General features: G+C 54.1%; 1 protein-coding gene across 5 annotated transcripts in view; it reads right to left on the bottom strand.

Moving 5' to 3' along the window:
* Positions 1–27,946, bottom strand: part of GSE1 (Gse1 coiled-coil protein) — a 468,526-nt gene that overhangs the window by 130,998 nt on the left and 309,582 nt on the right. The gene's annotated exons all lie outside the window — the stretch shown is intronic.

Here is a 27,946-nt window from a genome sequence, read left to right as displayed (position 1 = left end):
TGGAAGAGCTCTAGGATGCATGTGGAAAAGGCAGGACAGAAGAGCCATTCTGCCCACTTGGGGCTAAAACAGTGGTTTCAATTTCACAACATCATGTGATGAGGTGAACTTCCGGGTGCCCTGGGTTAACAGTCCGTTTCAACAGCTGCCCTGGGGGAGGAAACAGCATCAGTCAAGAGTTGGAGTTGGGAGGAGTTATGTGGCTCAGATGAATTATGACAAAGAGGTGTGTCCAGTAGGGCCACCAACAAATCAGATGCTAAGCGGCCAGGATCCAAAGACTTCGCAATCATCAGTTCACGGACAGCACCTGGCAAACACCAACTTGTGCTGAACCGCACAGAGCACCATGGCTGGTCCATTCTCAGATGCTGACCACAACGCTGACCCATGCGTCCCAAAGGCAGGATCTCTGGTTGTTTGTGGGAGTGGATCGTCCTAGGATCAGCTCCGCTTCAGCTTCTAACGGAGAGATAGAATGCCTGTTTCTGGGGGCAGGGGGAACATACACCTGTTCAGTTCAGTCGAGTAGGAGGCATGTGGGTTTGGGAGAGGATGCTGGGTCCAAAGCAGAGTTTCACCCACCTCGCAGGTGCAACGTAGCTGTGGCCTTCTCTGGCCTTCAGTCTCCTCTTTCGTAGGATGCTTGGACTAAATGATCCCCCAGGCCTTCCAGCTCCACAAGCCCATGATTAATAAAACCCAGACACACCATCTGCTCACTCTGACATTTAAGAAACAGAACAGGTTTCCAAAGAGAAAGCTGCCCCGTGCAGCTCGCTTCTCCTCCTTCGCTGCTGACCGAGGGTGGGTTCACACTCTCACCACCTCCCAGGCCTGACTGGAAAAATCTCAACACACACACACACACACACACACACACACGCAATCACACACACAGCTATCTCTCTTGCACCCACCAAGGGTCAAAAACAGGGGAAGGCAGTTGATGTACTAGTATTAACTCTAAACTAACCAGCCCCGTTCTGGACCCCCTAGCCCCTAGGGGACAAGGCATGCATCTGATAACCTGTCCCCAAACCTCATAACTCAGTTGGCACTGACTCATCTGTCCCACTTGTTCAGCTCTTCCTCAGTGGTGGGGAGAACCGCTTTCCCCTTTACAGATGGGGAAAATGACTTCCAAAAGTGAAAGGTCAGACTCAAGGTCACACAAATGACAAGCAGGGAGGCAGGGACGTCCCCCTTGGCAGAGTACACGCGTGTGCAGTGTTCCATGCAATGCAAGGCAAGTGTCCATGGCACTACTGATCTCCCCCCTCCTCCGGTGGCTCTATCCCACCGATGGCTCTATCCCACCAATGGCCTTTCACCGTTTGAGGGGACCTCATCTCTAACAAAAGGTGCTAAAGAAACGGGGTCTCGGGCCCCCTCTGCTGCAAGATACAGAACTTGGACTCCATATGCTGTGCTGCTGGACCTGCTGTATCCATCAGGTGGCTTACAATTGCGGGTACTTGGGACCAGGGTGCGGGAGACATTTGGGCTAGGTGAGACCCCCCAGCCAAACTCTGGAAGTGGTTTTAACTTCACCCAAGAATTGAATCCGGGCTGACCTGTGGTGGCATATTTGATAAGAGCGTTGACCTGGAGCACTGAGGTCGCTGGTTCAAAACCCCAGGCTTGCCCGGTCAAGGCACACACGAGAAGCAATCAATGAACAACTAAAGTGAAGCAACTACAATCTCGCTCACTCCCTTCCTCTCTCTCTCCCTCTCCCCCTCTCTAAAAGTTAATAAATAAAATCTTAAAAAAAAAAAAAAAAAAAAGAATTGAACCTGGGTGGTGGGGACAGGGTCAGACCAGTGATGCCTGAGAGGCAGCCAGGAGTGCAAACAGGTCCGCTCTGTGACTTCCTCCAACTGCCCAGGTCCTGCCTCTAGCTGGGCCCCACAGAAGAACAGCATGGGGAAGCCCCTGCCCCACGGCCTGGCACTCCATGTTGCCTGAATCTCAGCAGACCCCTACTCAAGCTGCCCTCTTGCTGCCGGTGGCCCTGGTGGGGGTCAACTAGTTTTTATACTCTTTCTCTGCTGTTCTCTCCCGGACGCTAGACTTGGCTGCCTGCTCCGGCCTTAACCACAGGACACAGTGGTTCCTTGTCACTTTCCATGCAAACCCTGAATGTCCTTCCCATGTTCCGTCCCCTTTCTGCCTCCACTGCTCCCCTCACACCACACTGCTCAGTGCAGTGGACTGGATTTCCTGCTTCTCATAATGGCCTATATCATCAACCCCAAAAGTTGGATAAAAATATTCCCCAAGCTTCTTAAAAGGACCAAGAGCTGCCAAACCATAAGGAATCATCAGGCCAAAAAGCAACAGGGAACCTGGCACCCCCTGGAACTGACCTGGCACAGAGGCCACACTGACTCCAAGGGCATCATCTATGGATCCCATAAAACTGGAATTTCCATTTTGGGCCCTGGCCGGTTGGCTCAGTGGTAGAGCGTCGGCCTGGCGTGCAGGAGTCCCGGGTTCGATTCCCGGCCAGGGCACACAGGAGAAGCGCCCATCTGCTTCTCCACCCCTCCCCCTCTCCTTCCTCTCTCTCTCTTCCCCTCCCGCAGCCAAGGCTCCATTGGAGCAGAGTTGGCCCAGGTGCTGAGGATGGCTTTGTGGCCTCTGCCTCAGGCGCTAGAATGGCTCTGGTTGCAACAGAGCGATGCCCCAGATGGGCAGAGCATCGCCCCCTGGTGGGCGTGCCGGGTGTGTCCGGGTCGGGCGCATGCGGGAGTCTGTCTGACTGCCTCCCTGTTTCCAACTTCAGAAAAATACAAAAACAAAACAAAACAAAAAAAACCCTGGAATTTCCATTTTTATGGCATTGGAGGTCAAGGGGGACAGAAAGCAAAGTCTGCAGCCTCTGTAGAAGTTAGGGGTCAAATAGGACACACTCCCCATTATAAGCTGGGACCACCAGAGAACCACCCAGTTAGGCAGGGTGAGAGTGAAGGGAGTCAACCAGCTCTCGTGCATAAGCATATAGCCGTGTTGCAGTCTCTAGTGCTGCCCTGTGATCAAGTCTGCACTGAATCAAGTCCTGCACTGAATTAAGAAGGTTCCGACATGTCAGTGTCTCTAAGCACTGGCTAGAAACAAATACAACTCCTCCTGAAGGAAAGCACCTTCATCTTGGGCTTTAAATTATGCCTGCAAAATTTTTCACCAAATATACTGCTCACAAAAATTAGGAGTTATTGCAAAATGACTATGAAGTGATAAAATATCCCCTCATTTTTGTGAGCAGTGTATAAGATAACCAGGCACATGAGAAATCCACAATTCCTGGCTGGAAATCAGCAGTAACAACAGCCGATACAAGCAGAGCTGCAATGACTCACGAGATGGGAATTATCAAAGCCTCCACCCCTCTGCCGGCTCCAATCAAGAAAGAAAAGACATGCCTGAAGGAGTCTGTAGAGAAGCTGAAACAATTTCAAAAGAAGTGGCCGAATCGAACACCTTACCAGAATGTAATCTCCATGAGGGCTCTGCCTGTTCACCACTATGTCCCCTAGACATGCCTGGCACACAGTTAGGATCGCAGTAGATATCTGTGGATTAATTAAACAAACACAATGGACTTGAGACTTTTAGGGGGGTGAGCATGCAGAAATCAGTCTGTTCCAGGTAAGCCTGGTGAATCATTCTACTTAGTGAACAGATAGGTGAGAGGAGGTGATTGACCCCGAATTTCCCTTCAGTGTGACATTTTTCTGTGTGAAGGCAGGTGCTAATGAACAAACAAACCCAGCCACAGAACAGCTTCCACAGTGGAAAAAAACAACCCAGAGGTATAATGGCTGCTGCAGAAAGCTGAATCCTTTAGGCCAAAACAAGCACCCCCACCCCCCACCGCTATAATTTCGAGTTATCCGTTCTTTATTACAACTCATGGCCTTGGCTCTCAAAGCCTCTACCAGGGATTCTTTCTGTGGGGGCAATTTTGGTGCCTGCAATTAGCTGAACAGGCATCTTTTGTCCCTGCGAAAGCACTCAATTGCAGGTGTAATTAGGTTCCCTCACCCCTGAAATCTGCAGAGAGCCGCCCGCCTTGACTAACTGCACCCACAATTAAGTGCTTACGGGCATGTGGCTGGAGCCTGCAAACATGTGCACTTGGCTAATAGCGGGGGCACGGAGCAGGCGTTCAAAAATAGACACTGTGTTGGAGAAATCCAGCCTTTTTTGCATTTGTTGTTCAAATGGCTCTGTCCAGCTGGGAATAATGAGAAAAGACAAACACGCCAATTAGGATAGGTCCATACATAAATAAACCACACAGATCCTTAATTAAGCCAGTTACAGGAGTGGGCAAGGCTGTGAGAAGAAGGAAGGACAGCGAAGACCAGACTGGAGATGCCATTTTGGCCAAGATGGCGGAGCCAGGTGGGAGGTCTAGATCCACCAGCGTGGGCTGTTGGCCACATCAGTCCAGGGATACTGGTGGGCCTGGGGGCAGACTTGGGGGCTCGAGGAAGACTGGTGGGGGTGGGAAGGGGTCCCCACACGCCCCCCCCAGGACAGGAGGGAGGTTGTGTTAAGGAAAGCAGTAAAGGTGATTTAAATCCTCTGTCCTCGGCCCAGCACTATGGTATGCCTCCTTTGTCCTTTCCCACAAGCTGGCCCAGCCTGGCGCACGACCTCTTCCCTAAAAGCAGCCATATCTGCTCTGTCCTCCTCTGCCCCCTGAAGCTTGGGAGGGTGGTGAAGTCCAAAATCAAACCACCTGCCCTGCTTCCAAAACCGGCCCCCTCAAGGCACCTTCAGCTGACAGCCAGACCCTTGTCAAGCTTCCTCAGCTGCAAACTGCACCCATGCAATGCAGACACACAGTTAAAAAAAAAAAAAAAAAGCCCTGGTTGCATGGCTCGGTTGGTTAGGGCATTGACCTGGGTTGCAGAAGTTGCCGGTTTGATCTCTGGTCAGGGCACATACAGGAACAGATGTAGCTGTCTCTCCCTTCCTCTAAAATATCAATAAAAATACAACATTAAAAATAATAACTAGCCTGACCAGGCGGTGGCGCAGTGGATAGAGCATTGAACGGAGATATGGAAGGACCCAGGTTGGAGACCCCAAGGTCGCCAGCTTGAGCACGGGCTCATCTGGTTTGAGCAAAAAAGCTCACCAGCTTGGATCCAAGGTCGCTGGCTCGAGCAAGGGGTTACTCGGTGTGCTGTAGCCCCACGGTCAAGGCACATATGAGAAAGCAATCAAGGAACAACTAAGGTGTCTCAACAAAAAACTGATGATTGATGCTTCTCATCCCTCTCTGTTCCTGTCTGTCCCTCTCTGTCCCTCTCTCTGACTCTCTCTCTGTCTCTGTAAAAAAAATAAAACCCCAAAACTAAAGAAATAAATAAAGGACACATGTGGTCAGGGATGCAGCCAGTTATGCCAGGGGTAAATGGCCAGAGGGGTAGAGGTAATTCCTGTATCTCTGCCTGCCTTCCACCCCCAATGCAACACTTTCTAAAGTCCCTGCCACGCTGCTGTATTGTTTCTCAACAATAAAACCCAGCAGATTATAGTCGCTGTAATCAGGCAAGGGAGAAAAGCTGCCCGCTCCTCCCACCCCCCGGCAGAGCTGCTGAAAGCCGCTTGCCTTCTGCAGAGCTCAGCAGTCCCGACGGGAAGTAAAGGGCAAAGGCAATATTTAGATAATTAAAAACCCATTGCTGACAGGCCAGCCTGGCAGCCACAGGTGGCTCCAGGGTAGACCAGCAACAGTTCAGATTGGCCCGGGTGCCTTCTCTCCACCCTTTCAGCTGTGGTTGAGGGAAGTGACAGGCCTGGAAGGCAAGCAGGTGACTTCTGGAAAATCCTACTTTGAGAGGTAGGACTCAAGCCTGTGACTCAAACCTGTGATTCTGGCCCCACCATCCCTGTAAGACAGGCCCCAGCCCCGCCTGTCTCACCTCTACTCCCGCTGCTGCAGCCTCCCATGGCCTCTTCCTGAACTCGCTGTGCCCTCTGCCTGGAGCTCTCTTACCCCAGATATCCGCAGGGCCGCCTCCACGCCTCCCTCCATTCATCACCTCCTCAGGAAGATATTCCCTGACTGCTCGGTCAGAAGGTGCTTCTCAGCCTGACCTGTGGTGGTGCAGTGGCTAAAGCACAGACCTGGAATGCTGAGGTTGCTGGTTTAAAACCCCGAGCTTGCCCAGTCAGGGCACAGGCAGGAAGCAACTGCAAGGTGGCACTTCCCACTCCTCCTACCCACCCTTTTTCTCTCCTCTCTAAAATCAATTAATAAAATCATAAAAAAAAAAAAAAGTGCTTCTCAGAGCCTTGCCCAGTCACCCCACCCCCTCACTCAACTGTAGGGGTCTCTGTAGTCCTTAATCCCTGAATTTACTTACACTTGCCGTTTTTGTTGTCTGCTTCAGAGCGGTGCCCAGGTTGGATACAAGACAACCCAGCGCAACTCCAAAGGGGAGGCTGCACTATAATCCCATCTGGGAATGTAATTCTAGAGCTGTGGTCCCCAACCCCCGGGGCCGCGGACCCGTTCTGGTCCGTGGGCCATTTGGTACCGGTCCGCAGAGAAAAAAATAAATAACTTACATTATTTCCGTTTTATTTATGTTTAAGTCTGAACGATGTTTTATTTTTTTAAAATGACCAGATTCCCTCTGTTACATCCGTCTAAGACTCACTCTTGACGCTTGTCTCGGTCACGTGATACATTTATCCGTCCCACCCTAAAGGCCGGTCCGTGAAAATATTTTCTGACATTAAACCGGTCCGTGGCCCAAAAAAGGTTGGGGGGGGGGGACCACTGTTCTAGAGGGTTCCGAGGAGTGGGGTCCCTGCTCCATGGGAGCTGAGTTTGGAAGGTACCCCTTCCTGCAGCCTGCCCCGGTTTTCAGGCCCCAGGAGACCCTGGGCATCCAAGGTGACCACGGGTCTGTCTGGGCGGGCAGTCTGTGACTCCTCACTTAGCCTCTGAATATTTAAAGCTTGATTTGGTGCCAAGAATCACTGATCTCCCAGGAGCAGAACCTGCTTCTGTCTTACCCTCCCTGTCTTCTCCTTCTGACCCTCTCTCCCTGCCCTGAGCAGATGTCTGTGAAAACCAAAACCGAGGTCAGTTCCTCTTCACAAAGGCCAGACCTCAGTGATCTACTGTCACAGGGACAGAGGGAGCACGGACCGCAGCGTCCCACAGATAACCTGAAGCCCCAATTTCAGGCCTCGTATCAGCTGGTCAAATGTTGCCTGGAGCTGCTGATGAGCCTCCAGATGAGCAGGCTGGAATTTCACCCCTTCCTTCATTCCTCCACCTCTGCTTTTGCGAAAGGCAGGCCCCACCCCGCCTGCTGGGATGGCAGCTGCTGGCTGCAGGCACACTGACTGCTTCAGGCCTCCCTTCTTCAAACTCTTGGAGCGCCTGCCCCACGCACAGCACAGTTTGCCCCTTGCTGGCCCCCTACCGTCTCAGGTCTTGAGTTTCTGGAGCCTTCCCTTGCTGTGACTCATAAGCAGTCCTGACAGTGCTGTTCCTTCTGCCCGTCGGGTGGCTGAGCCAGCCTTGCCTGCTTCTCCCCGGAGATCCCAGAGCTCCGCACCCTTCCTCTCAAGTCTGCTCTACCTGGCCCGGCAAGGTGGTGTGGAATTAACTTCTTCTCGGATGCAGGAAACAGGGGAGAGGGGCCACTCCAGGCAGGCAGCTTCCTGGGAGGGGTATAGGAGCCTGGAGGCCAGGCGGCCCAGGTGCAGACCCACCTGCCTGCCGCTCAGGGCCTATGACCGCTCTCTGTACCTCCGATTCCTCCCAGAATCGAGCGTGGAAGATGGAGCTACTACCTCCCTCTAGGGAGGCTCTCACATTCCATGACTTGTAAGGTGTGGCCGGTGTCCCCATGTGACAGGCAGGTCCACGCGGGGTCCATACCAGGAAGGGATGTATGTACAGGCACGCGTTTGTGTTTGGCAAATGGCAGACACCTTGGAGAGAGTCCCCTGCCTGGGAACGGGGGTGGCTCGGCCTCCAGGCTGCCGGGAGGGGCCCGCTTCTCCCATCCTGCGCCGCCGCCTCCACCAGCAGCTCCCCGAGAGGGTTCTGCTTCTTCTTTTTCGAAGCAGCCCCAATCTAAACCCTGTCAGCCCACTTCCCTAGAGGAAACAAGTCAGCGAGGCCCTACTGGGAACTCAGAACCTTCTGGCCTCCAGCCAAAGCCACGGAGGCTTGGCTGGTGAGCCGGCCAATCCTACGAATCCTTGGCAGTTGCAGGGCCTCCCTCCTTGGGACACTTCCCCCTTAGACATCCCCTGAAGTTCCCAAGTCTCTTTCTCATGGCCCTTAGGGCCTGCCCTTGTCATGATCCCCTTGCAGTCCCTGTCCTGATGGACCAGCCCTTACTGACCAGCTTCCAGCTTTGAATCCCAAAGCCCAGGCCTGGGGCCCAGTACACATAGGCGCTCAATGAATGCTTGCCTCGTGTTTAATGAACACCTGTTGAACAGCAGGTATAGCAGGTATTCAATAAATGTGCATCATGAAACAGAGGCAGGGCCATGCCCCTAAGGCCCCGGGCCTGAATCTGAGGGAATTTGGAAGTTGACCCTTTGGACCCTGAAGTAAGGGAAAAACAAGCCAAGTGGGAATGGGGAGGGAGAGAGGGAGGGAGAGAGAGAGAGAGAGAGAGAGGGAGAGAGAGAGAGAGAGAGAGAGAGTGTATTTTGTGTAAAAATAGTTCCTAAGGGGCCCAGGCTAGGGGCTGATTTGTTTTGGCCTCTCAGCCTCTGGGCTTGGGGGTAAACCACAAGCAGCTCCAGATTATTGAGGGTCCCACCCACTTCTGCTTTCACCCAAACCACTGAGCCAGCCTTCCTCTTATCAGCACACTGCCCCACCCAGAGGCCTGGGCACTTTGTTTGTGTTTATCTTTCCCTCCAGGGGGCCCTGATAAGGCAGCCCTCACCCTTTGCGGCTCCCCTTCAACAGAAGGATGGGGCCTGGGGCTTCTGTGTAACTCCACTGTCCCCCCTCAGTCTGGGTGAATGGAGAAGGAAGCCGGAGGGAGGGCTGGTTCCCCATTTGGGGGACCCTGTCCCCAGGCCTTGCTGTGGCCCCCACGTGAAAGGGGACTGTGCTCTAGCAAGAAGCCAGGTCTGGAAGCTGGAGGGCCTCCCAAGGAAGCCGTCTGTGTGACTTGCTCCTTGCTGTCTGGTAATCTTGGCACCTCGAAGGAGAAACCTGGGACAGAGGGCAAGTCTTGCCGTTTCTTGTTTCCATGCCTGGACCCCTTCAGGGCACAAAGGGAGGCCTGGCCCAGGCTGCTGCTCAGAGGGGCGTGGGCTGCATGCAGAAGGGGGGGGGGTCCTGCACTGTCAGCTCTGAGAAACACCGTGCACACCTACCTGGCTCTCCAGGTCACGCTCCCTAACTCTTCATTCACAAAACAGCCCCAAGTATCTATCAGCGAAAAAGAACCCACCATTCTGCTGAATCCCACCAAAGAACACCCTTCAGCAATGGAAACTGTGGACATAGGCCCTGGCCGGTTGGCTCAATGCCTGGCATGCAGAAGTCCCGGGTTCGATTCCCGGCCAGGGCACACAGGAGAAGCGCCCATCTGTTTCTCCACCCCTCCCCCTCTCCTTCCTCTCTGTCTCTCTCTTCCCCTCCCGCAGCCAAGGCTCCATTGGAGCAAAGATGGCCCGGGCGCTGGGGATGGCTCCTTGGCCTCTGCCCCAGGTGCTAGAGTGGCTCTGGTCGCAACAGAGCGACGCCCCCAGTCGGGTGCATGCGGGAGTCTGTCTGACTGTCTTTCCCCGTTTCCAGCTTCAGAAAAAGAAAAAAAAAAAGAAAACTGTGGACACATGTGGCCACCTGGATGAATGTCACAAACTGACCATCAAGCAAAGACAGCCAGACAGGAGAGCGGACACTGTGTAACTCCATTTACACGGACTTCCAGAGCAGACAAGACGCCCCTAGCGTCCATGGAGAAGAATGGACAGCGGGGACTGGAACAGGCATCTGCACACCACGTTCAGAGCTGCATTCCTCACAATAGCCAAAGCGTGGGAGCAGCCCGAGTGTCCGCCGACAGATGAATGGGTAAGCACAATGTGGGCTACGCACACAACGGAATACTATTCAGCTTTAAAATTAGGAACGAAGCCCTAACACGCACCACAGTGTGGATGAACCATGCAGATATTACGCTGGTGAAATAAGCTGTCACCAAAAAAGACAAATACTGTACGATTCCACTCCTATCGGTCCCTAGAGCAGTCAACCTCCTAGAGACAGAAAGTAGAATGGTGGCGGCCAGGGCTGGGGGAGGCTGGAGGGGGAGCTAGTGGACATGATGCTGGTGATGATCGCATAGCAGAGTGAAGGTGTTTCATACCATGCTGCTAAATTTTATGTTTTGTATATATATATATATATATATATATATATATATATATATATATATTTTTTTTTTTTTTTGTATTTTTCTGAAGCTGGAAACGGGGAGAGACAGTCAGACAGACTCCCGCATGCGCCCTTCCGGGATCCACCCGGCACGCCCACCAGGGGCGACGCTCTGCCCCTCCGGAGCGTCGCTCTGCCGCGACCAGAGCCACTCTAGCGCCTGGGGCAGAGGCCACAGAGCCATCCCCAGCGCCCGGGCCATCTTTGCTCCAATGGAGCCTTGGCTGCGGGAGGGGAAGAGAGAGACAGAGAGGAAGGAGGGGGGGGTGGAGAAGCAAATGGGCGCTTCTCCTATGTGCCCTGGCCGGGAATCAAACCTGGGTCCCCCGCACGCCAGGCCCACGCTCTACCTCTGAGCCAACCGGCCAGGGCCTGTTTTGTATATTTTATCATAATTTTTTGTTTGTTTGTTTTTTAAAAGAAGAAAACTAACCTAGAGTGATGGAAAGCAGACCAGTGTTCACCTGACGGAGGTGGAGAGAAGACTGGGAAGATACACCAGGGAAGGAACTTTCTGGAGTGATAGCAATGTTCTATACCTGGACTGGGGTGCTGGTTACACAGATACACAGCTGTGTCAAGAGCCAGTGAGCAGAACTCTTGAAACGTCTGCATTTGATTGAACGCAAACTGTACTATAATAAGGTTGATTTTAAAAGTTTAAAAAAGATTTTGAACACTCATCTCTCAATGTTATTTACAAATTGTCCTTATGTACTATATAGACTCATAATCTCTCCATTAAAGAGATTTTTTTTTAAAGTATAAGAAAAACTGAGTTTTAGCATATTCTTTCTGTGTCAGTGTATTGCTGTGTTCCCCACTTTGGAAGACATTCTGTGGGAAACACCCCACCATGTATAAGAACAGATGTGATGCCCTCCTCAAAATACCCTTGTGGGCCAGTATGCCAGAAGTCTGGAGTCCAGAGTCCCAGACCAGAGGAATGGGCGTGTCCTACCTTCCCTGGAGGTGGGGGGGGGGGGTACTCAGCCTCTGTCTAGGGTCGCAGCTGTAAGCAGTGCTGGCGAAGAGGCTAATCCCAGACAGGTAGTGGGTGCAGGGACATAGGCAGGAAGGAGCCCTGCTTCAAGAGGCAAGACAGGGTAGCAATAAGAACGAGGGTCTGGAGCAAGAGGATCCAGTTCAAATCCCTTTCCACCGCCGTTTAATGTGTGGTCTTGGGCACAGCCCTGTGCCTCCAAAATTTTGCCATAGATGAAGTGGGGTGACGATACTCCCTTGTGGGTGGTTTTGAGAATGAAAAGCTAATATCCAAAGCCCTTAGAGCAAACCAGGAGCTCACTCACTCTCTCTCTGGCCACCATCTTTTCCCACCGCCCACTCCCACTCCAGCCCCTTTGATCTACATGTGGGCGGGGGGGGGGGACGGGACGGACACATGGGGGGGATCCAAGAGGGTCTAGAGCAGGGGTCGGGACTCTTTTTGGCTGAGAGAGCCATGAACGCCACATATTTTAAAATGTAATTCCGTGAGAGCCATACAACGACCCGTGTACGTTATGCATTATCCAATAAAAATTTGGTGTTGTCCCGGAGGACAGCTGTGATTGGCTCCAGCCACCCGCAACCATGAACATGAGTGGTGGGAAATGAATAGATTGTAATACATGAGAATGTTTATACTTTTAACGTTATTATTTTTTTTATTATTAAAGATTTGTCTGCGAGCCAGATGCAGCCATCCAAAGAGCCACATCTGGCTCGCGAGCCATAGGTTCCCGATCCCTGGTCTAGAGTCTGGGCCTACTTCTCTACAGCTCAAGTTCAAGTCCACAGGCGGGTCTGTGTTTATTCCTCAATCCATCCTTTTCCTGCTCTGGGCCCAGCACCTGGCTCCTCCCTGGGCCCATTGTCTCAGGACCTAGGGTCATCCGGTTTGATCTGGGGGAGAACAAGGGAGCCCCCCGCCCCCATTTCCTTACCACCACTTACTTAGCTGGGACTCCGAGTCCCTGACCCAGCCCTTGGCTGAATAAACACAACTGCACACAAAAGACATCCTGGCAAGGCCCTTAGCAGTGAGGAGCAGAAGGGCTAGATGGGGACACAGCTCCCAGGGTATTCTGCTTCAGATGCCACCGGGGCCCATCCTTGGGTTTAGGTGGCCCCACCCCACATGCCCTTGTGTTCCTGGGACTTGGAGCCCATCTGGAAAAGGTTTTTTTTAGCAGAGGCCATCCTTGACCACTCCTCTCTCCCTCTCCTACCCAAACCTACATAAAGACCTCTGCTGGCCCAGCACACTGACTGCTCCATCTCTATCTACAGATAAGATAGTCCATGCTTATTTGGGCCTGTGACAAGAAAGGGCTGCCTGCCCCAGTTTACAAGTGAAAGGGGTAAGAAGCTTTCCCCCTGCAGCCCCTGGGCAAACTGGCTCCTGCTGCTGAGGTTGCCTTCGGTGCACCTGATGCTCTTCACCCCAGGGCTGTGGGGACAATGGAGGAGTACCCCCCACCATCGCTCAGAGGTCCCCAGCAAGGCTGAGTCCCACTGCCCATGCTAGGTTTGATGACACCCCTTCTGTCAGCTCCTGTACTGGTGTCTACTGGGATCAGCTCCCAAATAAAATGCCTGCCCCCAAGTCCTGACTCCAGGCAACCCAACCCAGCCAGTGGCAAACGAGTGCCAGCAGCATGGGGGTAATCCGTGTGACAAACCCCACAGGCCCAGGGACAGTTCATGCCTTCCAGGCAAAGGAGGAGGGGCCAGAGCAGCACAGTACCCTAGGAGAGAGGCTGGGGCTCAGGGCCAGGACAGAGGACAGGGACAGGCTAGGACAGAGGACAGGGACAGGGACAGACTCATCCACACTTGGACTTTGCCACTACCCTCCGCTTCCAGTGGGTTTGCATTTTCTCTTCTCGGATTCCAACTATTTCCAAAGGCATCACCTATCATGGTGGTGGCTGTAATCATTTCCCTCCGTATTAGATCCATTAATGGAACTCGGATCCATGGGCTGGCTGCTCACTTGCTGAGGCTTCAGGTAGCAATTTTCCATTTGTGTTTCAAATTTTAATGAACATGCCTGTCCCCTGGGCCCTCATGACTGGGTCGCAGGCATGCCACCCAAGGCTGGGGCTCCGAGGGGATTTCTACAAGGACCTGATTTCTCCAGGGAACAGCTCTGACAAAAAATGATCCTCACTCCCACAGCCACCGGGCCCCTGCCACCCCTCTCTGCTGGCTCGGTGTCGAGCAGGCTGCAAATCGTTGAGATTATTATTTCTTTCCGCCATCCCCAAAGTATCCTATATCCCCAGATGGAGAGGAGAGTTCTGCTCTGATAAGATTGCATCACCAGGGAGGAGATACATTCTCGCCCTTGCTCCCTCTGCCTCCAGCTAACATAATTCCTTCCTGATCTTACCCAGGGCATCCAGTCAGGCTGGGAGACAAACGGGATAATCCATTTTAGAGAGATTGATCAATATTCTTAGGAGCCTTTTAAATAGTTCCATAGGCTTCAAAGAGCCAAGGCAGACGGCTGAGCTGAAAATTTGGGGGCCAGGGGGTGACAGAGGGTAGGCACAACCTGCAGGGATTTCCCGACAGTCCTCTCATTCCCTACCAGACTTCAAGAGCTGGTTCCAATTGGGGCAAGGAGGCCGGGTCCACGTGGGCAGGTCATGTACTGTACAAGGGGCTGGGCCAGAAGGGCAAGCAAGCAGGCTGAGGTCTGATGGATCCTGCACTCATGACACCAGTGCCTGGAGCCAACAGAAAAACACCCTCCCCCCCAAGAGCAGGGGCTGCTCAGCTTACAGCCATGCGTGCCAAGGGGGAATACTGACCCGGTGTAAACACAGCTTCAGACTTTTAAAAGAGAAGCTGGAAATCGGGGGTTTAAAAGAAAATCTACTGGTTTTTAAATATCAGCAATAGCATTTTTAAATAATTTAAAACACTGTGCAGGGGCCAAGTAAAACAGCCACAGGCCCAGTATTGAGCAGTCCAAGGTCTCTCACCAGCCCCAACCTGGAGGCTCTGCTCCTTCTCCCAGACCTCCTATCTACCTCTGCTGAAAATATCCCAAAGCCTACTCCCCTTTTCTCTCATACCCCCAACACCATTCACCTGCCATCAGCTCCTTCAAAATATGTTTTGAGTTGCACTTCATCTCCTTCAGTCCCCAACTACCTGGGCCCTGGACTATTGCAATACCTCCTCCTTGGCTTCTGCTGCCACCCTCGCCCTCCTGCAGTCTATTCTCAGTACAGCAGCCTGAGGTTGTCAGTTAAAGGCCAGGCAGCTGCTGGTGCTGCTGCTGTATAGCGCCCTCAATGGCTCCCATCTCCTTCTAAGTAAAAGCCAAGCTCTTCCAATCTTTTCAGAGATTTTGTACTATCTTCCCTCTGCCAACCACCTCTTTCCCTTGCTGGCCCCAGGGCCTTTGCACTTGCTCTTCCCTTGTGTTACCTCTTTCGTCAGACATCCAATCCTTACCACCACAAAAGGGCTCTATTTAAAATCACTCAGAACAAGAGGTATAAACGGAGTCTGCCCATGGCAAACAGGGTGTCCTTGTTACTTTTCATTTCTTCTGGACTCTTCTACAGGGCATCAGAAAGGCCTTCTCTGTCCACTCCATAAAAACAGCAATCCGGCCTGACCTGTGGTGGCGCAGTGGATAAAGCGTCGACCTGGAAATGCTGAGGTCGCCGGTTCGAAACCCTGGGCTTGCCTGGTCAAGGCACATATGGGAGTTGATGCTTCCAGCTCCTCCCCCCTTCTCTCTGTCTCTCTCTCCTCTCTCTCTCTCTCTCTCCTCTCTAAAAATGAATAAATAAAATAAAAATAAATAAAAAAAGTAAAAAAACAAAACAGCAATCCCCACTTGGCTGCCCCAACCCCCTTACCCAGTTACATTCTCTCTCCATATCACTTTTCACCATCAAAGCTACTGTTTATTTACCTATCTATGGCCTTGATTAGACCATACACTCCATGAGGGCAGAGATCTTTGTCTGACTGACTGCTGTGTGCTCCGGCTAGAATAGCCCTGAATGGATGAACGTCTCCCCACTGCCTTCAGAGTCTCTGCAAACTGTTTAGCATGATGCTCAAGCCTCCTCACATCTCTACCCATCTTTCCAGTATGACCCTTATTCTCTCTCCACAATGAACCATCTGGACTGGGCTCAGCACAATTTTAGGCACATATTCTTCTCTCTTTTCCCAGAATGCCTTTCTTCTCATCTACCAGGCGAACTCCTCTTCATCCTTTAAAACCCAGTAAGGAGATCTCCTATTTGGAAAACATTCCCTGACTGCCCACTCCCAGCATTAGTCCTCCCTCCACTCGCTCGCACTCCCACCTGTGCTCACACTGGCTTTTACAGCCTCTGGTCGGTCTTCAAGGCAGAGTCTGTGTCCTGTGCTTTCCAGTCAGCCCACTGCTGTCTCACCAAGGTCTCCAGCACTCCCCACCAAGGGCAGCTAGCAACCCCAGAACTGCACTGTGGCCACCACCCCTCCCCAGGGCAGCTTGACTTGGGGTTGGAAGGAAAGGAGCTGCCTTCCAGAGGGATCCCTTGCTCTCTAGCATTGAGTGAACCCCTATTTGGAGATGCCAGCACTGTTGGTAAGGAGGGTCTGGAGCCCGCCTCCTGGCCCCAGCTCTGGGCACACTCTTCTCATATTCCATCCCACCTGCTCACCCTGAGCCGGCACCTCCCTCCCCCTCCCTGGGAAAGTCCTTCTCATAGCAAATCTTTCACTTCAGTTTTGTCCTTTCTGCTTCCCTCTCCCATGATGGGGGCAGCACCTTTCCAATAAGTCATTTGCGAGAAGGACAAGTGGCCTTCCCTATCACCCTCCATGCGCATGAGCACATCTGTGCACAGGTGAAGGCAGGGGTAGTCAACCTTTTTATACCTACCGCCCACTTTTGTATCTCTGTTAGTAGTAAAATTTTCTAACCGCCCACCGGTTTCCACAGTAATGGTGATTTATAAAGTAGGGAAGTAACTTTACTTTATAAAATTTATAAAGCAGAGTTACAGCAAGTTAAAGCATATAATAATAATTACTTACCAAGTACTTTATGTCGGATTTTCGTTAAGTTTGGCAGAATAAATCTTTATAAAACAACTTACTATAGTTAAATCTATCTTTTTATTTATACTTTGGTTGCTCGGCTACCGCCCACCGTGAAAGCAGAAACACCCACTAGTGGGCGGTAGGGACCAGGTTGACTACCACTGGGTCAGAAGTCGGGAACCTTTTTGGCTGAGAGAGCCATGAACATCACATATTTTAAGATGTAATTCCGTGAGAGCCATACAACGACCCATGTACATTCGTTATGCACTACCCAATAAAAATTTGATGTTGTCCCGGAGGACAGCTGTGATTGGCTCCAGCCACCCGCAACCATGAACATGAGCGGTAGGAAATGAATGGATTGTAATACATGAGAATGTTTTATATTTTTAACATTTTTTTTATTAAAGATTTATCTGCGAGCCAGATGCAGCCATCAAAAGAGCCACATCTGGCCTGACCTGTGGTGGCGCAGTGGGTAAAAGCATCAACCTGGAACACTGAGGTCGCTGTTTCGAAACCCCGGGCTTCCCTGGTCAAGGCACATATGGGAGTTGATGCTTTCTGCTCCTCCCTCCCTTCTCTCTCTCTCTCTCTCTCTCTCTCTCTCTCTCTCTGTCTCCTCTCTCTAATATGAATAAATAAAATCTAAAAATAAATAAATAAATAAAAATAATTTAAAAGAGCCACATCGGGCTCATGAGCCATAGGTTCCTGACCCCTGCACTGAGTGAAGGGGTGGGGCAGGGGGAGGCGGGGAGCCATTGGAAGCCTGGACATCCATTCTGGCTGCAACTCACCTGGTTGGAAGGGCCTCCCTCTGCTCAGGGAAGAGGAGGAGCTCAGGGCCTCAATCAGATTCATCAGGGAAAGGGTCCCAGCCGTCCCCAAATTCCAGCTACACCCCTCCCCGTATCCCTGCACTGCCTGACAATATTTTTATAACACTGTTTGGCATGTCTGCTATGAACTTAATTTAACATCCATATTGCTGCTACTTAATTAAATAGATGAACTCATTTTACATTTACAAGTCTTAATTCATCCTGAACAAAATTGGCCATGTTTAGTTCTTTATATCCTAGCAGCTCCCTGGAACAAATGGTGGCCTTTCTGAGTTAACGGCGGGGACAGGTTAAAAGCTAATTATGGGCTCCGGTCGCCTGTGTGCGAGAGAGCGGACGTCTTTATCCATCATCAGAAGTGAGTGGAGCCCCCCCCCCCCAGCTCCTTCTTTCCCAGCCAGAGGGTAGCGGGGGCTGACAGGCTCCGAGTCTACCTGGGCTGCACCTTGGACGAGAGCTGGGCTCCCAGGCCCTCTCCTTCCTGACTTCGGCCTCCACTTGGACACTTTCTGTCCCCGCCCTCCCTGTGCTCACCTCAGCCCCCAGCAGCCTGGGATATCTGCACCACTCTACAGAGTCAGTCTGTCTTGGATGACAGCAGGTCTGTCTGTCCTTCCCACCCTAAGCAGTCTTAGGATGGGGCTGGCGGTCTGCACGTCTATAGCTCCCTGAGGGCTGGGGGCAAGTGGCATAGTAGAGGCGGGGCCTATCTCACGGGTTGGGGCAAAGGGGCACCAAGCTCACCCAGGGGAGGGCCTGAAATAGGCTCTGGCACATACTAGGTGCTCAATACATGAGTATGGGTCCTCACTTGGTGCTGGGCACAGGGTGCAGTGGGCAAATTAGACATCCAGTTATCAGCTGCTCTGAACAGGGGGATAGAAGGAAAATCAGATTGTCCTGAGACCCTGGGTGGAGATGTTCAACAGTCACTACCTTTCTCACTCCCAACAGAGTCAACCAAGCAAAGCTGGGGCTGCCAGTGGCTGTCCTGGAGGGAGGGCGAGAGCTTCGTGGCTTTACCTCTCGCCACACACCAGCCCCCACGCCCCAGGTTTCTGCAAGGTGAGGTTTATTGACGGTGAGAAGAGGAGGCACCCAGCACGCGTTCCACCGGGCCCTGTTCTACATGCATGACAGATACCTACGCATTTAAGCCTCACAGCAACCCTGTGTGGGGAGGGACTGTTCCCATCCCCAGTTTAGGAAAAGAAATTGAGCCCAGAGAGGTAGCCCAGGGTCACACAGCTAACAATCCGGAGATGGGATTTGAACCCAGGCATTCTAGGGGCAGAGTCTAACCACAAACCACGCTGGCCCTTGAGAAACAAACAGAACCCCAGAGGCATGTGACTATGTCTGGGCTCCATTGGGGACTCAAACTGACCCCCAGGCATGCCTCCCTCCACACATGCTACAAGGAGTTGACTCCCTTCAAAGGAAAGCTTGCCGAACTATCACGAGTATCAAATGTTGGGCAGAAGGGGCAAAACTAGAAAACATGTAAGTCTGGTGTCGGCCTGGCCACCTCCCTCCTTCTCAGCCCCCAGGATCCACTGAACACCAGCGGGGCCCAAGCTGCCGGCCGGCCAGCTCTCCTACAAAGCCACCCTCTGCCTTCTAGCTGAGCTGGTCACCACTCTGCCCTCTGACCCTTTGGGTGGGAGAGGGGAGCTAATCCTAGTGGAGAGGTCACCTGGGTCCCTGAGGCGGCTGCCCCACCAGCCTGGGGTACAGAGCAGTGTGACAGGAGGGGCCGCGGGCTCCGGTGATGCAACCTCCAGGGCTGGTTGCAGAGGGAGCAGCCGGATCACCCAGGGGAGCTGGTTGTTTGTTCTGAGGGGGGAGGGGGGCTTCCTCATTCGCCTTGATCCCACTGTGGACTCGCTAACGGCAGGCAGCCGCTGCAGCCTCTGGGGCAGCGGGAGAGCCCTGCAATGCACAGAGGAGGCGCCAGCTGCTCTGCACATGCCCTGGGGTGTGCAGGGCCCGCTGCCTCAGTTTCTCCAGCACGTGAACACGCTGCCCCTGCCTCTCATACACACAGGCCGTGCTGTGGCAATCAGACCTCCACGAGGGAAGCTGTCTGGCCCCATTATAATTACAGTCTGACCCCGGGCTTCCCAGACGAGGAATGTGAACAGTTTGGAACCCCATCAACATACCTGGCAATCTGGCTGGTGCCGGTGAGCCGCACGGCACGGCCTCGCCCTGCCTGCCCTACCCAGTTCTCTGCCCTAGACTGTGTCCACCAGCCCCACTGAGGTACTACCCAACCTCCAGTCCCTCCACCCAGGACAGGAGGCTATTTACAAACAGGCGGCCTCAGCACCCCCAGGGCATCTCCCTGAGCCTCACCTGATCCTCACAACCATTGGGGCCACATCAGTAGTGTTTTAGTGCTTCCGATTTGCCAGCAGCATCTTAAAATACAGGTCATTTCCTTCTGTGTTTCACAAACAGCCCCCATTTTTAGATGAGCACATAGAGGCCCAGAGAGGCTGAGTTCCTTTCCTGAAACCACACAGCAGCCAGAGGCACTACTGCGTTCGGATCCCAGGTTTATCTGCTCTCAAAGCCTGAGCACTAACCATGCCTCCTGCCCCTGCACTATCTCCTCTGCTGACCAAGGGGCAAAGACCCACCAGCCCTCCCACGCACTGGCCAGAGAAGGCAGGCCCCTTGAAGTCTGTGTTGGTATCAGAAGGCTGAGAAGTCTTGAAAATGTGGGTGCCCCACCTCCTGGGAAATAGCCCACGATGTGGTAGAGAACCAGGAGGATGGGGGCTTCTTGTGGGCCCCCCATCCCAGGTACTCAGGTGTGAAGAAAACAGTGTCACCCCCAAAAAGCCCCAGGGCCCTTGTCACAGCAAGGAACCCGAGTTAGCAATCCGGCCTCCAGCCCTGGGCAATCCTGACCCCCACACCCCTACCCTGCAGTTTATCCCGTGGTCTGCCCTCTCCCTAGCTGCAAACATCCGAGTGCAGAGGGGCAAGCCTCTCCCCTGGGGCTAGGATGAGGCTGACGCTGGTGACCGTTTGGAATTCTCCGTTCTCCCAGCATCCAGGGAGACTGTGGGGTGACAGGTGGAACCCACGGGAGGTTCTCAGGCACAGACAGCCAAAAGCAAGGGGCCCCATCCCTGCCTCATTGTCTCCCCCTGGAATTGCATCAGCCCCAACCCTAGCCCCCTGGGGTTGGGAACCAAAGCAGAGATGAGACACAGCTTCCAGGGTTCCCCCCAGCCCTGTTTCCTTCCCGGGCTCCCACTCTGACTCCTTAATTTGTCCCTGGAGACTCTCCCTGACCAACTCCTCCCAACCCAGAGGCTATTTCATTAGACAAGTCAGTCAACAAATATTTACCCAGCACCTTCCTGCATGTGCTGTTAAAAGCAAAAGACAAGAGCTGTGCTAGAGAGGTGCGGGGGAGACACACACACACACACACACACACACACCCGTCTGTGGTTCGAATCCTCTCTTCTCACTCTGTACCTGTGTGCTCCTGGGCAAGCCATTCACCTCTGGTGTCTCAGTTCCTCCTCTCCAGGGTGGGACGAACCATCCACCCGTGAGGTTTCACACAGGATGCCTGGGCAGTGCTCAGGACGGTGCCCGCCCAGACTAGCACCCCGCGACCTCCGCGGCAACCACTTACTGTCTGAAACACACCACATGGACACACAGTGCAGGGGCCCCGAGGAGGAGGCCGGGGAAGCCTTCCTTCTGCCAGGGGAAGGAGTCGCGCTGACCCAGGAAGACGGGCAGGGACTAGCCAAGCACAGAGCGGAGGGAGAGCTGCACCCCCGCAGGGTGGGATGAGGTAGGCCTGGCCACGCTCATCTTTTACATTTGTTGACACCCCTGACCTGTCCTGACCACAGCCCTCAGGCAGGTGTGGTGAGGGCACCCCAGCTGGGGAAAGCCAGCCCCATTATTTTCTCTCTTGCAGCTGACCTTAATGGTGAGAGAAAGAGAGGATTAATGGATGAGCCACTTCCTAGCAAATCCCACAACTGACCTGGGGGGGGGCTGTGGGGGGAGGGAGGGGAGCAGAGGAGATGCTCCTTTCTAAGGCATCTACTGAAGACAAAGGTGGAGGGGGGACTAAGGGCTATCTAATGGCACCCTCCCAGCGGCCACCCTCCCAGTCACGGCTCAGGCATCCCGTCACAAATGGGGAAACAGCCTCAGAGAGGGCAAGGCCGCCCAGCTGGCAATGCCCCACCCAGCTTCCAAATGTCCTCTCCCCACAAGAGCTCCTGGACATTTTAGGAGGCTCTGGAGACACTCCAAAGGCAGGGGGCCAAGGGCCCGCTCCTCTGCCACTTTCACTAGCTAGAAGATGCCACTCACTTCTGTGAGCTGTGCCCGGTTTCTCGCTGGCACACACAGGCACGGGAACACTTGGCATTGTGAGGGCCCTCATTAGCAGAGGATCTTAAAACAGCATGTGGAAATCCTTCAAGACCCCCCCCCCCCCGGGCTGAGTGCCAGCATGCTCCAGACTTTACAGGGTGAGAACACTGAGATGGAGAGGCAGGCCTCTCTGGGGCGGCTCCAGCCCACTGCCAGGCCCCTGCCCCCAACACACACCCCTCCTTCTCCTGCAGGGGTAGGGCTGGAAACCCCTTCCCTCCTGCTGAGATGCTGAGGAACAGGGAGGCTGCAAACACACATTCTCAGACGCAATGGAAGGATGCCAGAGTAGGAAGGGGGTTTTGGGGACATACTGCATAGAAGAAACTGAGGTCCACAGAGGTCCCAAACATGCTCAGAAGTAGTTTGCAGCAGATAAAGCTGAGCCTGAAACCCAGGCCTCTCAATGTCCACAGGCCCAATGTTCTGGGCAGGATTCAGCACCAGACAAGAGGGAGGGCCCAGGGAATATCCAGGGAGGCTGGGCTAGGACCCAGAAACAGAAGGCTTGGGACCAAATCTGGGCTGGGTCACAACCTTAAGGCAAGCTCTGGGTGTAGGTATAGGGTTGTTCTTCAGGTTTAAATCTCTAAGTCTAGACAGAAAACCAGTTCCGAGGCCTGGGCCCAGTGCCCAGTGCCCTCTGCCCTCTGCCCTCTGTCCCCTGCCCTGAGAATCCAGTATGCATCACGGGACTGCAACCAGCCGTCAACGCGTCAGAAACCTCCTGGCACTGGTCACGGCAGAACGGCAGCCCCAGGTCAGAGTTTCCACAGCCACAGTGTTGATGCTGAAGGCCGTCCTGAAAACCCAGACTCACTCCCCAGGCATCCTAGCCCCGAGCGAAGACCACGTGCCAGTCTCCCTGCCAGCCACTGCCCAGAGGGGCTGGTCAGCTGTCCAGAGGCCGTAAGGGACCAGGTTCCCCTGTGCTCTCAGGCCCTGCTCCCCCTTCCTTTCCTCCCTCCCAGAGCCACCCCATCTTCCCCACAGAGCCCCTCCGTACCTTCCTTTGGGGGGGGTCCCGGTCTCCCTGGACACCAGAAAGGCCAGAGCACAAAGCATGTGGGTCACCAGGGACCCTTGCCCCGATCCACAGTGCCCCAGGACAGGTCCTGCCCCGTTCCTCATCCACGTCCAGGCTTTCAGAACCCCAGACCACCAGTCTTAGGGAGGATGATGGGGAGCGCTCAGAGCACCTCAGTTATGACAGGTGATAACGATGAGAAGAAATTCAAAGCTGGCAACATTTACAGAAGGCCTGGAACCCGCCCCATCCGGGATACTTGATACGGGTCCCATCAAGCTCTCACAACAACCCTGTTTGCGTCATTAACCCAACTGCTCAGAGGGGAAACTGAGGCCCACAGAAAGGGAAATGGTCTGTGGTCACACACAGTAAGGAAGGGGCTGAGATACACCCCGGCGGGCCAGTCCTTCGGCAGGGAAACCAGCCCCCAGAGCGGCACTGCCCAACCCGGTGGCCCTGAGCCATGTGTGGACGCTCCCATTAAAGTCAATTAGCATTAAATGACATCACAAGTCCTCGGTTGCACAAGTTATATTTTTAGTGATTAATAACCATGTGTGGCTGGTGGCTGTTGTACTGCACGGTGCAGATTTAGAATGTTCCATCATCACAGAAGGGCCTAAGGGTTCTTACAGGGGGTCAGGGTGGGAGAACAGAGCCGTAAGGAGGATTCTTCCCTGAGGTTCCACGGTTCCCATTCTGGTCGCCGGTTGGGAACAGGAACCAGTTTCCCAAGGGCTTGCACGACCCATCCTGGTGCAGGGACAAGTTGTCTATTTTCACAGCCACCAAGATGGGCAAGCAGGTGGATGGTACAAGGTGTGTCCTTCACTACACAGAATAAGAAACACCAGAAACTGATTGATGGACAGACAGATGGGGTGAGAGAGACCCTCTGGCAAGCTGAAAGACAAGACTGGAGCTTGCTGGGTGAGCATCTCAAGCCTGTGGAGCGAGTCTTGGGTTTAATGATAACAGGTCCTTATTGTACCATGTAGGCTCTAAACAAGGCCCCCATGAGTGTGCCCTGCACACTGAACAAGTGAAGACGTGGTCAGACACACCAACTGTTGGCTTTACAATGACCTCACCTCTGCATGGTGTACTACCCCCACTTTATAGCAGGGGAAACTGAGTCTCTGGTCTCAGGCCAAGCTGGGATTGGCACTTGAACAAAGCCACCCTGGAACCTTCCTTGTAGCCTGGTGTTTGTTCCCATGCTGTGTGACCTTGGCCAAGCCACCTCCCCTCTCTGAGCTTCAGTTTCCCCTGAGGTGCAAAATGCTGATGGTCACATCTCTGCTATTCAGTTAATGAGATGATATGTACCAAGCACACAGCGTGATCCCAGCCACGCGGTCAGTGTACTGTTGCCGGTTTTCCATGGTTCCTTCCATGACCTGCTCCTGTGGCCAGCCCTGTACCCATCCACGGTAAGCATCCTCATCTTCTAGAGACCGCCACGTACGCCCTCTCCCAGAGCCTTGTACCCCTTATAAGAAGAACCCACTGGTCACTCCCAAAGCCCCTGCCCTGCACATTGCCAGGACAGCTGCCCCAGGGTCACCCTGGACCAGGAAGCACAGATGCCCAGGTGGCCAGGGACAGTGGGGCCATAGCTGGCAGCCTCTGCAGGGGAGAGATAACCCAGCAGGTATACAGGCTGCACCTGGCTCCAGCTAACAGTGCCCCACGTTGCACCGCAGGCCTGGAGCCCTGTCTCTGGCACCCTGCTGGGGGCGGGGGGTTGGGGATGGTGGCAGGAAGTGACAGGGAGGCAGACTAGAGAGACAGGCCCTCACAAAGAGCGCGTCCCCTGTAAGTGGAGATAAACCTCAGGAGGAGAAAGGAGCGCTAAATCAGTTGTTGAGCAGATGTACCACATGCTGACAGGGCAAATGTGCGGCCTTTCACGGCCACACCGCTTCCACCGCCGTTATTCACGGAGGAGCGGGCGCTTTATCTCCCACACACGAGGTGAGGCCACGAGGCAGACACTTGCTCCTGCCTGCACGGGGCTCCCTCGGAAAATATTAATATGTAAATGTCACTCTCCAAAGACCAGAAATAAAATGAAATGAAATGAAATGACCGACTGGAAGGTGCTCCGCTGGCAAGATAAAAAGCGAGCTGCTCGGCCTGGAGGCGAGAGAGAGCAGGCTTAAGCGAGGATGCCGAGGGGGGGAGGGCTTTTTATTTGGGGAGGGGGGAGTATCAGCCATTTCCTTTCTGCAGGCAAATGGCTTCAGGGTAAGGCCTGAGAGCAGAGCAGAGCAGGGGAAGCCTCTGGGCTACGGTCCGACATGTGGATGTCTTTACCCAGTTCGAAGCAAATGGCACAGACTCTAACATGTACCGGGCTTCCACTCTGTGCCCAGGGAGTCTTCAGGACGTTTTTATGCACAGAAGCTCTTTCGGTCACTGCCAGCCTGCCAGGCCCATTTCACAGAGGAAACTATGGCACGGGGAGGTTAAGTGGCCCAGGTATTCAACCCAGTGCTGCCTCTGGGCTCCGGGGGTCTCCGCTGCCCCCTACCTCCCAGGAGTGAGCACACAATGAATGGGATCTGTACCACTGAGGCTCGTGTGCAATGGTCCGTCTGTAGGCAGGGACCTCAGATTTTGTTCTGAGGATGTTCTGGCAGCAGGAAGGGACCTGAGTGAAGGCAGGTGATGCTCACTGGGCAGCTGCCCACCGGGCTGACACCCTTTGCCCAAAGCCCTACAGTCTCCCTTCCCAGCGGTACCCGCCAGGCGCCGGGCATTTCATTTCTCCTCCCCTCTCTTCTCTACATTCAACCTCTATTGCCCTCACTTCCTGTCCCATGTGCCCAGTGGTAGAAAAGCTGGGCCAAGAGTGGAGTCCCAGGAGCTGGCTGGGGGACACCCCCTAGCCACAGAACCAGCAGGACAGCAATTTGGCTTGACTTCTTGGCAGAAGAGATGGGAGGAAATTAGCCCTCCCCTCAACGTTTCAGGGGTATCTAGAAGGCCCAGCCCACGTGTGCTGGGGACTCCCAAGGGACCCACCAAGAGCATTGCTGTGGGGTCGAATGGGTCCCCTGCCACACCTGACTAGATCCTCAGAGCCCAGCTCTGCACAGCCGGCCACAGGGCACCCTGGAACAATATGGGGACAGGCCAGACCCTCGCCTGCTCAAGTAATCTCCCCCCACACAGAACACACTGCCCTGGGTCTTGAGAAGAGGCAGGTGTGAGCTGGGAGCAGCCTCGGGCCTCCTGCGTCTGCTGGCCCCCTCTCACTCCCCACCCGCCTGCCAGCTGCCAGAGCTCATCAGCAGACTCCAGGGTGACCTCGGGCCGCCAGCTAACAGGAGCAGTTGTATTTCTTCCCTGCGAAGCCAGCTCACTGCTACTTAACCCTGTCAAGCAGCAGTTTACAGAAGGCCTGCAAGAGAGGCCGCAGGAGGCAGTGTGGGCTGAGACCAGGCAGCTCCTGGCTCCCTGGGCACCCTCCAGGCTGGAGTGCAGACCCCTGGGGTCAGGGACAGGCACAGGGCAAAGGCAGGCGGCGCCTGCAGATGGAAACTATGACTTCAGGAAGCTGGAATGCTGCTTGGGGAACATCAATGTCAATGGGAGGCACCCTGGGACCAGGAGGGAGGAGCCTGTGCACACACATGCAAGTGCACACATACACGAACACATATACACATGTATACATATCCCTACTAAGCCTCTGAATCACCAACCTTGACCTCGCTCCCAGGATCCCTGCAACTCCCAGGGCAGACACAGGCAGAAGAGGGAAGAGGGAAGGGGGAAGGGGATGGGGGAAGGGGCTAAGGGATAGAAGGGAGGGGGGAGGAGGGAGGAGGGAGAGGAGCAGCTGCTTGGTGGGGGACTCCAGAATCTCAGGAGGGTAACTGGTGCTCACAACCAAGCCTTGTGGTCTGAACTTGAGAAATCTCCATCCTATATGACAGGTTCTGGCACCGGGAACCTTCCCAGGAACAATGGGCTGGAGTCTCTGAGCTTTGCGGGCACCTGTGTGTGAGGAGTTTGGGCAAGTTAAAGGTGCAGCGTGTGTGAGAAGCGAGGCCTGGCAACCTTTCGGGAGACCGTGCCAAACCTCCAGCGGGCGCTGCTCCTAGCAGGGCCAGGCTCCGGGGCGGCAAAGCCAGGCCTGCCCACCTTTCCCCGGGGGGCCTGGCTCAAGGGCAGGGCTCATTCTGGGGGCAGGATTCACAGGGCACAAGGGAGGGAAGGGGGCTACCATGAAGGGGAGAATGGAAGCAGCAGTTGGGTCTGTTCTGAGAGGGAACTGGAGGGAGAGGAAGCGGGAGTGACCGGGAGAAGGAAGGTAGAAAAGGGAGAGGAGAGAGGGAAGGGGTCAGAGGGAGAGGAGAAGAAAGAAAGAGAGGAAGGGGAGCATGCGGGGAAGGTGTTAGGAGCAGCGGCGCTGTCCTCAGTACCCAAGGTGGCCCGTCCTTTCTCCAATCACAGCTCTCCAGGGCTTTTGATAGCCCTGGCCACACCCTGGAATCACCTGTGGACCTTGAGGGTCTTTGCTTTTTAGGGATCTCCCAGGGATTCCAACCTGTGTTGGTTCTCAAAGTGGAGTCCCCACTCATCAGCAGCCACGTAGGAGCAGAAATGCAGATTCCAGCCCTCCCCGAGGCCTGTGTCTTACCCCATCACCCCTGTTGGGGGGAGGCTCTCAGCTCAGAGGAGGGTGGGACTGACCCCACCCCCCACCGCCTGGGATGTGTACCCTGGGGGTCTCCATGAGCAAGGGGAGGAATGCCAGGGCTGGACAGCTGTGGGAGTCCACCCAGGGAAGGTAGGTCCTGCTTCCTGGAGATGAGGTTGAGGTCTGGGGCAGCAAGCACCCCTACGTCCTTCTAGCAGCTAGACCAGGGGTCCCCAAACTTTTTACACAGGGGGCCAGTTCACTGTCCCTCAGACCGTTGGAGGGCCGCCACATACAGTGCTCCTCTCACTGACCACCAATGAAAGAGGTGCCCCTTCCAGAAGTGCAGCGGGGGGCCGGATAAATGGCCTCAGGGGGCCGTAGTTTGGGGACGCCTGAGCTAGACAGACAAGTGAAGGAGATGCCCACTGAAGGGAGGCCCAGGGACTGGTTCAGGCTCAGGA

The sequence above is a fragment of the Saccopteryx bilineata genome, chromosome 9 (assembly GCF_036850765.1).
Source record: "Saccopteryx bilineata isolate mSacBil1 chromosome 9, mSacBil1_pri_phased_curated, whole genome shotgun sequence".
Classification (NCBI taxonomy): Eukaryota; Metazoa; Chordata; class Mammalia; order Chiroptera; family Emballonuridae; genus Saccopteryx; species Saccopteryx bilineata.
This window is presented reverse-complemented; position numbering and strand designations above follow the sequence as displayed.